Source organism: Gordionus sp. m RMFG-2023, chromosome 4, assembly GCF_954871325.1.
Source record: "Gordionus sp. m RMFG-2023 chromosome 4, tfGorSpeb1-WG-v2, whole genome shotgun sequence".
Classification (NCBI taxonomy): domain Eukaryota; kingdom Metazoa; phylum Nematomorpha; class Gordioida; order Chordodea; family Parachordodidae; genus Gordionus; species Gordionus sp. m RMFG-2023.
The window spans coordinates 8,980,424-8,996,642 of NC_088778.1; the positions used below are offsets into that span (position 1 = coordinate 8,980,424).

The 16,219-nt window shown below is 25.7% G+C and overlaps 1 protein-coding gene across 3 annotated transcripts in view; it reads left to right on the plus strand.

Annotated features, from left to right (window-relative positions):
• Positions 1–2,020: 2,020 nt before the first annotated feature.
• Positions 2,021–16,219, plus strand: part of LOC135929182 (uncharacterized) — a 31,675-nt gene continuing 17,476 nt past the window's right edge. For 2 of the 3 annotated variants that reach the window (XM_065465727.1, XM_065465729.1), the window contains exon 1: positions 2,021–2,111. The gene's annotated coding sequence lies outside the window, so the exon portion shown is untranslated. Of the gene's footprint in view, positions 2,133–16,219 lie in introns of all 3 variants that reach the window. The other variant, XM_065465728.1, reaches the window with a different exon arrangement.

Consider the following 16,219-nt stretch of genomic DNA (forward strand, 5'->3'; position numbering starts at 1 on the left):
AATCTGCTAGCTTAGTTTTTTCATGGCTTTATAAGAGTAGTTATATTAAATATAGTATCAATCTACAACTTATCAAAAAAATATCAGCGAAAATTATGTTCGGTGGTCTGATAAGTACTAATCTATATTGGGCTATACCAAAAGTGAAATGAGATAAATAAATATAATGATAAACAAAGTCGAGAACATGACACACATTCCATTGTTAAGGAATTTGACTTAGTCAATATGTAAGGATAAGGAATGAAACCATGAATGACTGGAGAGTAGTTTGTTAATTCAGGTCTATTTTTAAAAACGGCCCGATTACATTTATAACTATAAAATTTTAACCAGGGATAGATTTTTTTGTTAATTAAATCTATATATCCAAAAAATTATTAATTAATATATATAATTAAATTTTAAATTTTAATCAAAAAGAATATTGATTTTTACCTTATTGATAGACAGCGTCTACATGACAGGATTTTTACTGGATGCAAACCCCGTTCAAAAACCTTTGCCTACCCCCCTATAATTATTTTCACCTTTATAATTTTATTAATACTCTTAAGGATAACTTAAATTAATATATCTCTACTACCAACTATCGATATTTTGTGAATATAAAGAATTTATATTAGATAATAAATTTAATTAAAACCTCCATTATTTACAATGAATTAATTATTAAGGCATTATGAGCTTGCTGATATATCGAAATCTTTTAAATTAAAAAGGATAGCAGAAAGTTTTATTTGGAAAACAATGTGTATGATTGTTTGCAATATATAGATTTGGCCGATAATTGTATTATAATATTTCTATAATAAAAGTATTAATTTTTAAAGCAATAAATTTTATCCTATTTCATCTCAAAATTTAATAGATAAACCCCCAAAAAATTTATTCTACCCCCATTAAAGAAGCCTACCCCCTCAAAAAAATAGGATGCAAACTGTTCCTACCCCTCCCGCTCATGTAGACGCTATTGATATATTTAAAAAAATATTAATTCCATTCTATTTTTCTTTCACCTATTAATTGTTTGCTTTTCAACTTTATACTTGCCAAATCTTGAGGCTAAGACAATATTATTTTGGCTAAAATCTTAATCGCGCCGTTTTTAAAAATCTATCCAAATTGTGTTTTTAACAACACTACTGGAGAGAAGAAATAGATCAAGATAGGAAGGGGATATATTTATATGTAATATAAACGCTAGATCGCAAATTGCGAATACATGCTGACCAGTTTGGGGACCTTGTAGCATATACCACTGAATAGGTGATGGCGGGAAGCAATCAGAGGGATTGGGATGAAACGTCAATCTGAGGGCTGTCACACACGTCACTAAAACGAATGATTGAAGAGATATGGATCAAATAACAGTTAAAGTCAAATTCATATTATATTCTGTGTCTGTATGACTCATTGTCAATTATCAATTCAATATCAAATATAAAAAGGTGCACATACTAAATTAGACATTTAATCAAAATTTTAATTCAAAATTAATTAATTATAACTATTAAAAATAAAATTAAATATTTAAAAATATTTATTAAGTATATAAATATTTTAAACTAGTTATTTATGGGCAGTTACATTCCAAAGAATTTAATCGGTTAAAGTTATATTTTTTGTAAAAATGTAACACATTAATAAACGACGATGAATTATTTGAAAAACTACCATGGATTAAACAATATCATTTTATTATAATTTAAAATTATCACTAATTTAAAAGAATGTTTCATTCTTTTTATATAAATAATAAATACAAATTTTTTACAGCTATCAGTAACTAGTAACTTTAGCAATGCTTCTAAATTATTGATGCTTTATATTAAACTGGTATCTACAAATATGTTTAATAATTATCATTTCAGATTTGGTATAAAAAAGAATATGAAATAGCATGACATGGTGTACTAATTAACATACTAACTATAAACAAAGTTTTTTAAAATATTTAAACTTATCATAGATAAATAAGCATGCCAATGATTGACATGAACCTGTAAAGGTTTTATGTATTTATCAGGTTTACCATATGCTTATATATTTAAAAAAATAGTTTACGAAATTACGACGATTGTGAAAAATATTTGATATCTATAATATGGGTTCAAATTTTCAATGATTAGGTAAAAAATTTTTTTAATAGATTACTATCATAATTTTACAGATTTATTAAACGTGAGACAGAATTTCAATATATTATGAATATATATTTTACTTATTGTTTATGTTCTTAAATATTCATAGGCTGATAATTTTGCTTAAGATTTACTAACAATGCCTATATAGAGTTCAAAATGGTCATCGTATAGTTTTATACACAGATTCTTAGGGTGTGCATGACAATCATAAAATAAAATTATTTTCATTACTAATATTTTTTAAAACCTATATTAAAATAAAATTGTGTTTCTATTAAATTGGGGAAAGGAAATATTACAAGTTTAAAACCCTGAAGTTATTTTCTAGGAGATATTTTTACCCATAGCCCAATACTACCCCTTACCACTTAGTTGAAATTTCCTGGTTATTGGATGTAAATATATCTTACAAGTCTTTAAGATTGGTTTTTTTTTTATAAGCTGATTCTTATTTATTTTTGATAGTTCATTTATTATTAACATGAAATTGAATTTGTACAGGATAAAATTCTAAAAATAAGATAATTTTAACTTGTAAATTTTCTTATATTGTTATTTTGATCAAGGTAAATTTTTTCATGAGTTTATAATGATAATTTAAATATAATTTGTTAATATAGATGAATTATGTAAAATCAAATTCAAAGCAATTATATATTTTTTTCTTCTCTTAATATAAATTATATATATAGTATATTTATTTATATTAACATAATCCCATATCAACCCCCCTCCTAATCACTAAAATATATAAAATAGTATTGGCTATAAATGTTAAAGTTACTTTATAAAAAGTAGCATGATATAGCTATTAGTGGTCTACATTAGAGATCTGAAATTTGGGCCAGGCTTGGGCCTAATTCTATTATAAATAATCGGGTTCGGGCTGGGCCTGATATTTTAAAAAAAATTTGGGCCAGGTCAGATCGGACCTTGGAAATTTTTTTAAATATATCTAAATTTTGATTTTATTTATTGAAACTAAACAACATATAACATGTCTTTTATTTTGAATAATTATAAAAATTAATTTCTATATTTAAATAAATTCGGGCTGGGTCGGGAAATCTTTTTTAAAAAAATTTCAAGTTCGGGCTGGGCCGGCAAAACTTTAAAAAAAAATTTCAAGTTCTGGCCAGGCCAGCAAAACTTTTTTAAAAAAGATTTTGGGCCAGGCTTAAAAAATTAGGCCTGATACAGATCACTAGTTTACATTGGGCCTAATTTTTCAAATCTAGCCTAAGACTGACCCAAAATATAAAAAAAATTATTTGTCCACTCAACCTGGCCTATTCTACATGTTAAAATAATATTGGTGCCTTGTTTCTTGCAAAAATTTAAATATATCAATATTCCACGAGTGATATCATATTTAAAAATTTATGCCTGACCTGGCTTGCCCAAATTTTTTTAAAAAATATTAGGCCCAACTAGTGTTGTTAAATGGCTCATTTTGAGCCGATTTTTTTAAAACAATTAACTCAATATTATTAGGAAAATTATTATGCAAGCCTTAAGATTTTGCTCATAGGTGCACAAAGGTTTGAACATCTATTAAAGAATCTTGAAGTCAGTGGCGTATCCAGGATTTTCTTATAGAGGGTGGAAAAATTTTTTGGGGGCTTCTTATTTAGCTATTCTATTAAATTATGAATAATTTAATTATAATTATATTTCTATTTTTAACTATTATTTACTAATTCGTGCTTATGGATAGGATATTACAAGCCTCTTTTTTATTATTTCAAGTTAGGTATATTATATTTAATAAAGTTTTTTTAAATGTAAAGGTTTATTTATATGTAAAGTTTTTTTAAATGTAAAGGTTTATTTATATGTAAAGTTTTTTTAAATGTAAAGGTTTATTTATATGTAAAGTTTTTTTAAATGTAAAGGTTTATTTATATGTAAAGTTGAAATAAAGTGTAATGTCATTTTTTTTATAAAATTTGCTTTAAAAACTAGCCTCAGCTTAAATTCTCATACAATATAAGTAGAATATAATTTTTTTTATTGAAAATACTAATAGTAGTTTAAAATATTGACTAGAAAATAAGTAAATTAACAAGTTTTTTTTAACTTCTTATCAAATACAAGATTTTTAATTATTTCGTTTGTCTTTGGAACCAAATCTCTGTGTATATTTAACAGAGCTAACCCATTTAGCCGAGATTCAGTACTTCGTAAATATGTTTTCAACCTTCTCAAGTTGGAAAAAGTCCTTTCATTCGTACATGTTGCAATAGGCAAACATGCAAGAATATAAAACAACTTCGAAATATTAGGAAATTGAGCCAAGGTTTCTTTACACCGATTGAGCGCATCAATAGCATGCTCAGGTAAAATAGCTAAACGTATAAATATTTATACCACAATTCGAATTCACTGATTAAATTTATTTCAGTATCAATCTCATAGGAATAAAATTCTAAATATTTAATTTTACCAATAGTGGCATTAGAAAATGAAGAAGGATCTTTGGGTAATAAAACTTGAAGATTGCTAAAGACTTGTTTTTTATCTAAAACCCGTACTTTTATTTGCTATAAAAAAGTATCGGGATGAAAATGGATATTTTATAATATTCTTCAGTTGAGCCAATATTTATTTTCATCTCAATAATGGCCTAGGTGCTAGACGAGGTTTAATTAGTATTATATCATAAAATTTAGCCTTCGATTCAATGTCTAGATAAATATTATGAAAATATTTATCTACATTCATTCTTATTGTATCTACCTGTTCATGTATATTTTCCGCCAAATCAATAACTTGAACCAAATCTAAATTTGGTTTTTGTAAATTTCTACAAAGTAGTGAGCTAAAAATAATTTATTGATGCAACTAGCAGCAATGATAAACTCTGATTGATCAATTGAATTCAATAATGATATCGCTGCTAACGACACATTACTTTTTTTCATGCTCAGCCTTATTTATAAATTATCGTTTGATTTCAATCTCTTTGACTAAATATTTTTCCATTTTATTAATATTTTTGAATAATATGTTGGAAAATTGATATTCAAATATTTGTAAAATTTTGATTGGTGGGGGGGGGGGGTAAAATTTTTATTAGCTTAAAATGATATTTATGAAAATAGTCAAATTTGCTATGGGGGGGGGAATATCCCCATTTCCCCCCCCCATTGGTTACGCGCCTGCTTGAAGTTTAGTCAATATTTTTTTAGATAAAATATTGAGTTAGCCGTTTTTAAAATCGTCTCATTCAGCCGTTAACAACACTAGACCCAACCCAGCCCATAATTTTAAAATTCCATAACAAAAAAAATAAAGTGTTGTTAATTTATTCTTCTATTCCTTTTTACTTTTTAAAAATTTTATTGTGGAATTGACTATTCAATAAAAATAAATTATTACATTACAAGATTCATTAATATTGAACCTTCAATATTGCTTAAATTAATAATAAAAAAATATTTTTACGGAAATGTGGGGAAAAAATATGAAAATGACTGTCATAATACATGTTGGGGGGGGGGTATGGGTGTATTTTGTTTGAAATGGCATTGAAAAATCTCTGGAGAACAATGCTACACCTTTTAGTTTAATAATTTTAAAATAAAATTCAAATTTTATATACTCATTGTTTATTACTTAGTTCATTAAATTAATTTGCGAATCATTTAAATATTATTGCCTCGAAATGTGAGGCAAATGGATTGGTTGTCCCCTAACAAATTTTTTTGCAAAATATTACACATTTCCGATAAAATTTATTTTGTAAAAGTATAATTATAAAATATGGAATCTCTATGAAAAATATTGACATTTTTCAACTAATTAAACCAATTTTTTAAATTTATTAGAAATAGGTTCTAATTAATAAAAATGAATCAAGGTCGCTATTCCTCTAAAATGGCAAAAATTAGATAAATGTGCATATAACGATAAAAATAAATAGGATTGCACCGATATTATTATTATCGGATGGAAAAGATCAAATCAATCGATCTTCTCATAAAACCTATCCGATACCTACTTTTATAACATTTATTTATATTGCCAAAATTTAATTTTTTTTTCCGATATTGATATCGTTACACTCAAGTCATAACTATGGCGTTTTATATGATACATAATATAAGTGAAAACTATATGATACATAATATAAGTGAAAACTAGGTGTTTTATTATATGATACTTATAATATATAAAAAAAATAAAATAATTTATAAAATTTTTGTTTGCCGAAAATTTTGAGCAATATATCTTTGAAGATTTTTTTAAAAAATCATAATTATTTTTTTTTTAAAAATCGTGATTTAATTATGAAATATTTTTTTATGTATAAGAATCATAAAAGATTTACTTATTAGATTTTTTTACCAAAAAATTTTGAATAATCTACAGATATCAAAGTTTTTGAAGAGCATTTCAAACTAGTTGATTTAAAATAAAATGTTGATTATTTGGTATATTTTTTATGGGCGACATCTAGAAAGGCATGAAAGATATTTAATTATATGAGTTGTAATGTGTAAGATAAAGAAAATAAAGCACGAAATCCATTTAAAAATATACACTCGAACTAAAGTTATCACTAACAAATGGTAAATTAATAACGCTCTTTATTTTAAAAACTAACCATGGAAAAATTGATTTTGAGCCAATTTTTAAAAACGGCTCTCAATATTGTACATAAAAATATTACGCAGGTTTGAAGATTTTGATCATAAATGGCACAAAGGTATAGACATCTATTAGTGAAATCTCGAGGCTTAGGCAATATTTTTCTGGCTAAGTCGTTTTTAATTGGCTCAAAACGAGCTGTTTAACAACGCTAACTGTTGGTATAAAGAAATACTTAAAAATTTTCCCTTTCTCGTGATCAAGCCGATATTTAATGCATTATCACGAATGAGTAAGTGTATTTTTTTAAAAAAAATCATCTCATCTAAAATATCAACAATGATTTTGGCGGAATTAAACTTGATTATCAAAAACAACTAACTCAATATTTTATTCAGAAAAATATTATGCAACCCTGAAGATTTTGGGCATAGATGGCACAAAGGCTTGAGAGAAATCTGTTTAGGCAAAGGCAATATTTCTTTGGCTAAAATATTGAGTAAAAGCAGAGTTTGAAAATAAATATTAAAAATTTTTTGAACAAAAATATATATTTTTTCTAAAAAATCTATGATTTCAATCTTGAAAGATTTTTCTTGCTTAAAAATTAACAAAAAATATTAACAAAGTGCAAAAATCTTTGAAGATTTTTAATCAAACTCTGCAAACAAAGGGTAAGATATGATAAAAATTTAGGTTTAAAAAAAATAAATCAACGTAAAAATTGGAATCGGATTATCTTTCTTTTAGTTCTGATCGGTATCGGTCAAAAAAGTGTATCCATAATATATAAGATTAAACAACGCCTATAAAAAACGACAAAAAAATTCAAGTGCAAGCAAGCATATTTTTTTTTGTAACGCAGAAAAAAAATAAATAAATTTCTCCTTTTTTTCATACTTTACACTCAAAAAATAAATTTGTATTTAAATCTTGGTAAGTGTTTTTTTTAACGACAAAGTTTAAACAATTTATATACATATCTTATTTTTTTTTCTAGAAGATTAGGAATTAAGATTACCCATTCTTTCATCTTTACTATACTTTGATCAGCATTTAACCGCTTTTTTTCTTAACTAAACATTTACATTCATAGACACTATGTCTTTTATTTAAAATGATTTTTTATTTAAGACTCTTGAACTATTGAAAATATTCACATCGAATAAAAAAAAATAAAATATATATGTTCCATATTATATAATAACAATATTATATTATAAATATATCTAATCATAATACATTTTTAAATTTTTCAAAGAAACTAATAATTCCAAAAACAATATTTCAATCACACTTGACATATTTTTTTTGTCAAGAGGCTATCAATTTCCATTTAATATTATACAAGGAGGCTATCAATTTCCATTTAATATTATACAAGTAGTATTAGTTCCTTTTCAGAAACAGGGTATTATGGTATAAAATGCCTTTAAATAATAATTGAAAATAAAAACCCAAAAGAATCTTATTGCCAATTAATAATTATGCCAAGATATGCGGGTGACTATTTATTTAAAATATATGGTGTATAATATACAACGTTGCATTGCATATGGTAAACGATTGAAGGTTAAAGGTAAAATTGACTATTAATGAAGTATAAATCAAAATTTGAAAAGAAGAAAGATATATTATACAAAAAGTTATAATAATAATAATAATGTACATATATTTTTTAAAATATATATTAATATAAAATAGGTCATTAAGACATTGCCTTATACCAGCCTATATCTACCTATAATATCATATGATTCAAGCTCTTTTCTAATGTATGTCTTTTCTCGATTTCGATTGTTAATTGAATGATTTAATATTAAAATATTATTTTTATTTTTATTTTAATAAAAATAAAATAAAAAATAATAATAAATATTTGTAGTTAATGTACTATATCTATGTAAAATATGTATATTTTTTACCTGTATAATTTTACACTCTCGTGTATAAATGATAAAATATTATTTTTAAAGAATAATCATTTCTTAGTGTTTTAATATATTAAAGAATAATAATTAATCGTTGAAATGTGATTTATTGAATATTAAAGTGGGATTCCTTACTAGTAGTAAGTGAGTCAAAGTGTTTTTTTTTCTCTTTTCATTCGACAAAGACGAATGAAACATGATATTTATTTATTTTATCTGAGGAGGAAAAAAAGGGAGATTTATGTAAATAAATGATTTTTTAATCACTAATCGTTTCAAATATCCTTGTTGATTCTTTTACTTCTTACTATTTTTTTTAAAAAATCCACTTTATAAAATAAATATAAATAATAATTATACTTATTTGAAAATTGCTCCAATTCTAAACTTAATTTTCTTTTTTTTTGAGTTCGGTTAAGTGCGGTGCTTTATTACAATTTCACCTCGTAACAGAGGGAGGAAATACATTACAAGAGCGAAATATTTAATTTAAATATCAAGATTTTACATCCTAAGTCCGATTTATATATAATTTGTAAATTGGACAGAGCCATTTTATTTATCACATATCGTTTTTTGTGGAATAAAAACGGTTATTTTTCTAGTGATCCTCAATTGAGTCTACGTTAATATTGAACCGATTGTTTGCGAATCTCAAAATAATATAATCTTGCTTTAGCCTAAGCAACCACATACATTCGTAAAATTCTTGGTCGATATTATTATCTCTTAGATTTCTAAGTTGTAATATAATAATATTCCACAGCTAAATCCATATCATTTTTTATGATAAATATGCATTAAATTGTTTAAAATCAAAATAGACTCTTCTAAATAAAAATGCTATAACAGCTTGGTGTCGAAAACTTGTGCCGGGCATGCTTTTTGCAGTTTTTTTGTAAAACAAAAAGTCTTAAAAATAATTCTATTCAGCAAATTCTGTTTAAAAAATGATTACTAACCTTTTAAAGATCTTTTTTCCTCCTTATCTCTTTTTAGTTTTCATGGATCAATAGTTTTATTTGCAATCATCGTGCATAGATGAATAATAAATTATAATTTCTGGTATTATTAGCTTGTGTTATACTATTTTTAAAATTAAATTATATTACTTTTACGTTTTTGGTTGATAAAATTTTCTTATATCCATCATAGTTTAAGGTTTAAAAAAATGCTAGTGTTGTTAAACGGCTCGTTTTGAGCCGATTTTTAAAAACGGCGAACTCAATATTTTCGCCATAATTGCCTAAGCTCGAGATTTTGATAATATATGTATACATCTATGAACAAAATCTTCAGGCTTGCGCAATATTTTTCTGGATGAATTGAGTTAGTCAATTTTATAAATCGGTTTAAAACAAGACGTTTAACAACACTAAAAAATGCAAGAAAATGTTCTTCAAAATTTGAGGAAAGAAAAAATGTAATAGTTAATTTTTACTTTTTTTGCTACACATAACCTATTTGAAATAAATTGAAATAAAAAAACTTTGCATTTCAGTCACAATTCATATGGCCTTATATTTTTTCCCTCCCAGATGATTTCTCCCCCCCCCCCCCCCCCATCCTGCTAGCTACTCGCTCGCCTGATTATTAAATAATTTCATTCTTAATTTTATAAAGGTTTTGAGATAAAATAATGTATTCATGATTTTATTTTTTTTAAAAAAATTCAAAAATAATTTACCAAGCAATAATATAAAATGTGGGCGGATATTAATGATATACTTTCCTGGTGTTATATTAAAGGTTATGATTTATATAAATTTTTATCTTTAAAAACCATTTTTTTATTTTTTTTACAACTAAAGCTATAAATGGAATGAATAGTTAATGGATGAATGAATTAATTGATTTAAAATGTACAGAAGTAAATAAAACATAAAGAATTGGAAGATAAAGAGGGGAAAAGTTTTTTTTTAAATCAGCGACAGACAAGTTCGACATATTATTTGAATGAAACAAGATACATTATAGCCTAAAATTGCTTACATGCAAATAACTTGAAAAGTAACTGTAATGTGTCGGTCACATTCGAAATAAGCTTTAACCTGGTAATATTATAAAATTTAGCGAATAGGCCAAGAGTGGGGCGCAAACTAAATGAATAAATAAAGTTTGTTTTTTTTAAAAAAATGACTATTTTATTATTAATTTATTTGCGGCTAATTATAAAACGAATCGGGGTTAAATGTTACGCAAAATATAGCAATTAATTAGAGAAGCTCAACGACATATTACGAACACATTTTCTTGATATATTTTAATTTGCATGTATCATAGAATTTTAAACAATTTACATTAATTAATGGAAAAAAACACTTTTTTGACTTCTTTTTTTTTCATTTATAAAAAAAAACAATTGTTTTTTGTGTGTCGTATTTCTTAATAAGTATTGATTTATAGGAGCACACATTTGCTAAAACCTCTATAATTTGAGCATTTCTTTATAAATATTAATTTAAATAGGTTTAGGAAACGGGATATGAGTTATGAAAATGATGGTTATAAGGTTAATGAAGGAAGATTTCTTTTAAATTATCACATTCTCACATTTATTATACATAAAAACAAAATTTATATTCAAAGTTTGTGTGTAATAAAAATGTGTTTTAAATTTATACAAAATTTTCGAAAATTTTTTTTAGAAAGGAAAATATAGGCTCATAAATGATCTCGCATATTTATTTATGGTTGATTTTTGTTGTCACATTTTAAACTAATTAAATGTTTTTCTTTTTATATTAACGAGATTATTCCATTTTTTATTGCTTGTGATAATTTGTGAAACGTTAACAAATCTTTATTACGTGAATTTAGGACAAAACTCTATCACGTGATCTCAGTTTAACAATATTAATTTGATCACGCGAAGTGCGCGATTTATGGGTGTGTGGGCTTGCGTTTTCATGGCCCCGTAACAAAGGCAAATGATTTTCCCGTTCCCGTTATAGTCAAAAATAAATTTTTTTAACGTTTCAAATTCGGAAATTTCCAAAATTTGTTGCTGAAAGATCTCATTTTATTCATTTAAAATTTATAATAATTTATGTTGCGGTGTTCAGAATTTGTCAACTTTAATACCAAGCACCAACTTGGCAACAAAAGTGTCCTTTGAATTTAAAACACTTTATTATTTAACAATAATTAATTTAATAAAATGTCGTGACAGGTAAAATTACGATAAATTTGTTTACAATTTTTTTAAATATAATCTTGATCACTTAATACTAAACGATTAGAAATACTATCCAGGATTGCTATGGGGGGGGGGTGGTACTATTAGATGAGTTTTTCCTACAAAAATTTTATTTGATATCTTTAGGTTAACTTGTTATAGGCCTTTGACTATACTCGATTTTTATAAAAATAATTTTGAGTTTTCATGTTTTTTTTAATAAAAATTTTTGAGTTATATCATTATTTTAAAAAGTTAATAACTTTTACTAATTTTTCTTTCAAATTCTTACTTAATGTTAATAATGATAATATTTTATAAATTTTTTAGGGAGAGGGAGGTGTGATAGGGGAAAATTTTATTAGCTTAAAATGATATTTACGAGAACAGGCCAATTTTACGGTGGGGGATTTCCTCCACCCTTTACGCGCCTGTATAATATTATCTTGAGCAAACTGCAAAAAGAATATTTATATTTGTTGAGTCATTTTAAATATAATTTTTTATTTTTTTCAGAACGGATCCGCCTCTGTTGTGGGAATGTATATGAATCGCCCATAAATTTCTTAAGGTTCCGTTCTTTTAACTATACTTCAAAAGAAAAACTTTTTTTTATTTAACGTCTACCTCTATTTGAATATAAATCACTTCCCTATTATAAGACTACCTTTTATTTTTCTCAGCAAAATCATTATGCGTCACCGCGTTTATTAAAATGCTAGCACTTAATTATAACATTAACTAGTGAATCCACCAATTTTGAATAACCTTTCCATAAATGATAAATACGAAGGTGGGGTCTTAGATATCAAAACTTGACTAATTTTTGGGACGCCAATCATTTACCTTCTGAAAAAAATTTTTAAATGTCTACCTTCAAATATTGCAAACAGGTTTTAACTTTAAAAACAATATGTGGGCGGATAAATATTTCTTCCAAAATGGTTGGCGCTCGGTTAAAAATCTAAAACATCAAGGGGGGGGGTGACCTCCTATTCACTTTTCCGAAAGATTATTTTTCATGTTTATTGGAAACTTTCACTTTTTAATTGCGCTCAATTTAAAATTTCCATAATATAAATATTATAATAATAAACCCTTTTTAATTATAATTTAATTTTTACCATATACAAAATATAACATGTTTTCATTTCCTTCCCCCCACACCAGATGTTAATTTTTTTTCAAAGTTTGTTTTACGCACCACGCTAGAACAGAACCAATTTACAAAATACGTATTGCAAATAAAAACTTAATTTTTTTTTAATTGTGAAGTCCATTCATTTACATACAACATACCGATGCAAATATATAGATTTTATTAATTATATCCTGTTAAAGGATTTTACAAATTAACACGCGGTATGGTTCGGTGATAAGATCAGTTTATATATAAAATTGTACTCTATTTTTATAAAATAAAAGTATCGGAAAAATTTCCTCAATAATCGCCACCCCCTCCCCATGTTATATTAATAATTAAAAAAGTATTTAATTTCTTTTGTTACGAAATAAGATTAGAGGTCTGCAATGGGTAGGGTTTTCGCTCATCCAAAAAATCAAAATTATTTAGAACGATGGTTGCACACCTCTAACTAGGTTTTGGAAGGAAACTTACTGAAATTAGATTTGAAAGATAGACGTTATCATTTTGCTTATGTCTTGAAATGGAAGCTTTTAAATAGATTCTTAAAATTTTTATGTCCAAACCCGGTTCGGCCCTTTTGTCTAAATTGGAATTGAGAAATATAAATAAAACGCTTTTTTTTATAAAGTTAAAAATCACAAATTGCTTTTGTCCTCATTCCAGAGATATCTAATTACATATCGTTTTATTTATTTTTACTAGAAAAAGAAATTTATCATTTTATTTTATAAATAAAAGAAAAAAACATCAGCGGCTTAAATACTAACTAACCAAAAAAGCAAAAGAAAATTAATTTTTAAAAAAAAGAAAGAAGAAAACAAAAAAAAACGAGAATAAAATACGAAAAATAACATTGCCACTAAATACTTAAAACAAACCAAAAAAATAGGATGTACTGGTTCAAAACAAAAACTTTTTAGTACCAATTTAAGCTTGAGCTGGGGGCGAATTTATTTTGTTCTCACTTAGACGTTGTGCCACCCTTTTTATTGGACAAGTAGCTTTGTTTACACTTAATTTTATTATTATATAAAACTTCATCTTATTTTTTGGTTGTTTGCTCTGTTATCAATAAAAAAAGTTATAAATTTTTAAAGAATATAACGATAAGAATTTGAACTCGATCTCAACCATCATATTTCATCCCCCCCCCCACCCCACCCCTTCTTTATATATATTGTTTTTTCACACAATATTGTTATCATCGGTACCAAATATTTAAACTTTGTTTTTTTTACCATTTTTTGCATATATTCATTCTCGCAACACATTATTCACCTTTTGGAAACGAATGAAATTGTTTAAGATAACAATAATTTCATTAACGCATCCCGATACGAAACAGTGATGCAGTTTAAAATCAAATATACTATATTTATTTTATATTATATTTATAATATTGTTTTAAAAAAACTTTTTTTTTATTCTGATTAAAAAAAAATAAAATAATTTATTGAACTTTATTGTACAACTTTCGCATTTTTTTTATTATTATAAAATAATTTTAATAAATAAATTTGAAAAAAATATAATATAAATTTTTTTTTTTACTGAACCACAACATAACACTGTTAAAATAAGAATGTATTTATGATGGGGAGCGGGTAAGGTTACATCTGATTAGTACCGATCCTAAATTGTTTATTCATCATGCCAAATTTTCACAAATATATGAATCCCATAACTTAATTATATTATAATTTCTTTTTCCTTTGTTTTATTTCTCGGTGGTACCGACATTTTTATCAAACCAGCCTCTTCAGCGCAGTGCTAACTACTCCCTTCTCGCATAAGTCAATCAAGCTTAGATCCCTAAAGGAAAGTGGTGGGGTTGGGAGGAGGTTGGGTATAAAAATATATACCTTAGCTAAAGATCTGACATGTTCTATCAGTTTACAGGATTTTCAAAGATAAAAATTGTTAAAACGCGGGATAAGCTTTTCACATTTTATACAACGCGTTATGAAAATTTGGTCTAACAATTACAAATTTATCAATTTATTTCAATATTAATCATTTTTTTTTACTAGTCAATATTTAAAATGATCAAATTTATATATGTCCGATAAGTATGCTCTATTTAACACTTGCCTTTAAGCAGGGCGAACCGTCCCGAACCCTCGATATTTCTAAACCCTTTTTTAAAATGTAAGATTTTAAAGGTCCAAGCTTTTTAATCATGGAAATCTTAATGGCGATATTTTAGAAGATATTATGATAATTCGCATAAATTAAAATTTTAAAGTAGAAATATAATATTATTTTATGAATTATATTGTAATTATGTTATTAAATCTATTATTAATTATGATGATAAATTATTTTTATGGCAATTCTAATTAAAATAAATTTAAAAAAAAAATGATATTTCTGGTATTATAACTAATTTTTATAAGTCAATATTTTTCTGGTCTCCAACCCTGAACCCGAACCGTGTTCAGAGATTTTTCACTGAACCCAAACCCATTTTTTAGAGCTCTGCTTTAAGGCAATTTATATTTATCCGTTTGATTATTGATTAGACTTCTAATAAATTAAATAACATTGAAGATAAAGAAAGATGGTTTTTCTTCCCGGTCTATAAATTAAGCTGAATAATATGCTCTGGCAGCATTTGAATAAAGAATTGAAACTACAAACTTCCATTACTAATAATAGGTTGAGTAGCATTCAAGCTTCCTTTTTTTATCATTGGATCCAAGATAAAATTAAAATCAAGCAAAACATTCGATCCCTTATGGCAACGCAACTACTTAAAATTAATTTATTTAAGGTGTTTAATCCATTTAACTGAGCTCATATTTTTGCTTAAACATCCGCTTGTGACACTTATATGAATATACATTTTTTTGTATATATTCTTAGTTATCGCACACTATAATCTCTCCAATAACAACAAAGGAAATAAAAAATTATAATAATTTTTTTAAATTTCATTTTTATAAATAAAAAATATATAAATCTGTAGTATTTATAAAATAAATTATTTCTTTTTTGGGGGGAGGGGGGGGGGTGGTGACACCCTAGATGATTTAATGGAATCATAAGACCCTACCCCAGTGATTCTAACTAAATGACTACATAATAAACCCCTCCCCATGGTGATAGAGGGCACAGTTTAGACGAGATTAGGTTTATTAAATAGAAATCTGGGTTGGGGTAAATATCGTCAATCATATTTGAGGAAACTGCTCTGCACGGATATATTTTTTAATGTCCAATC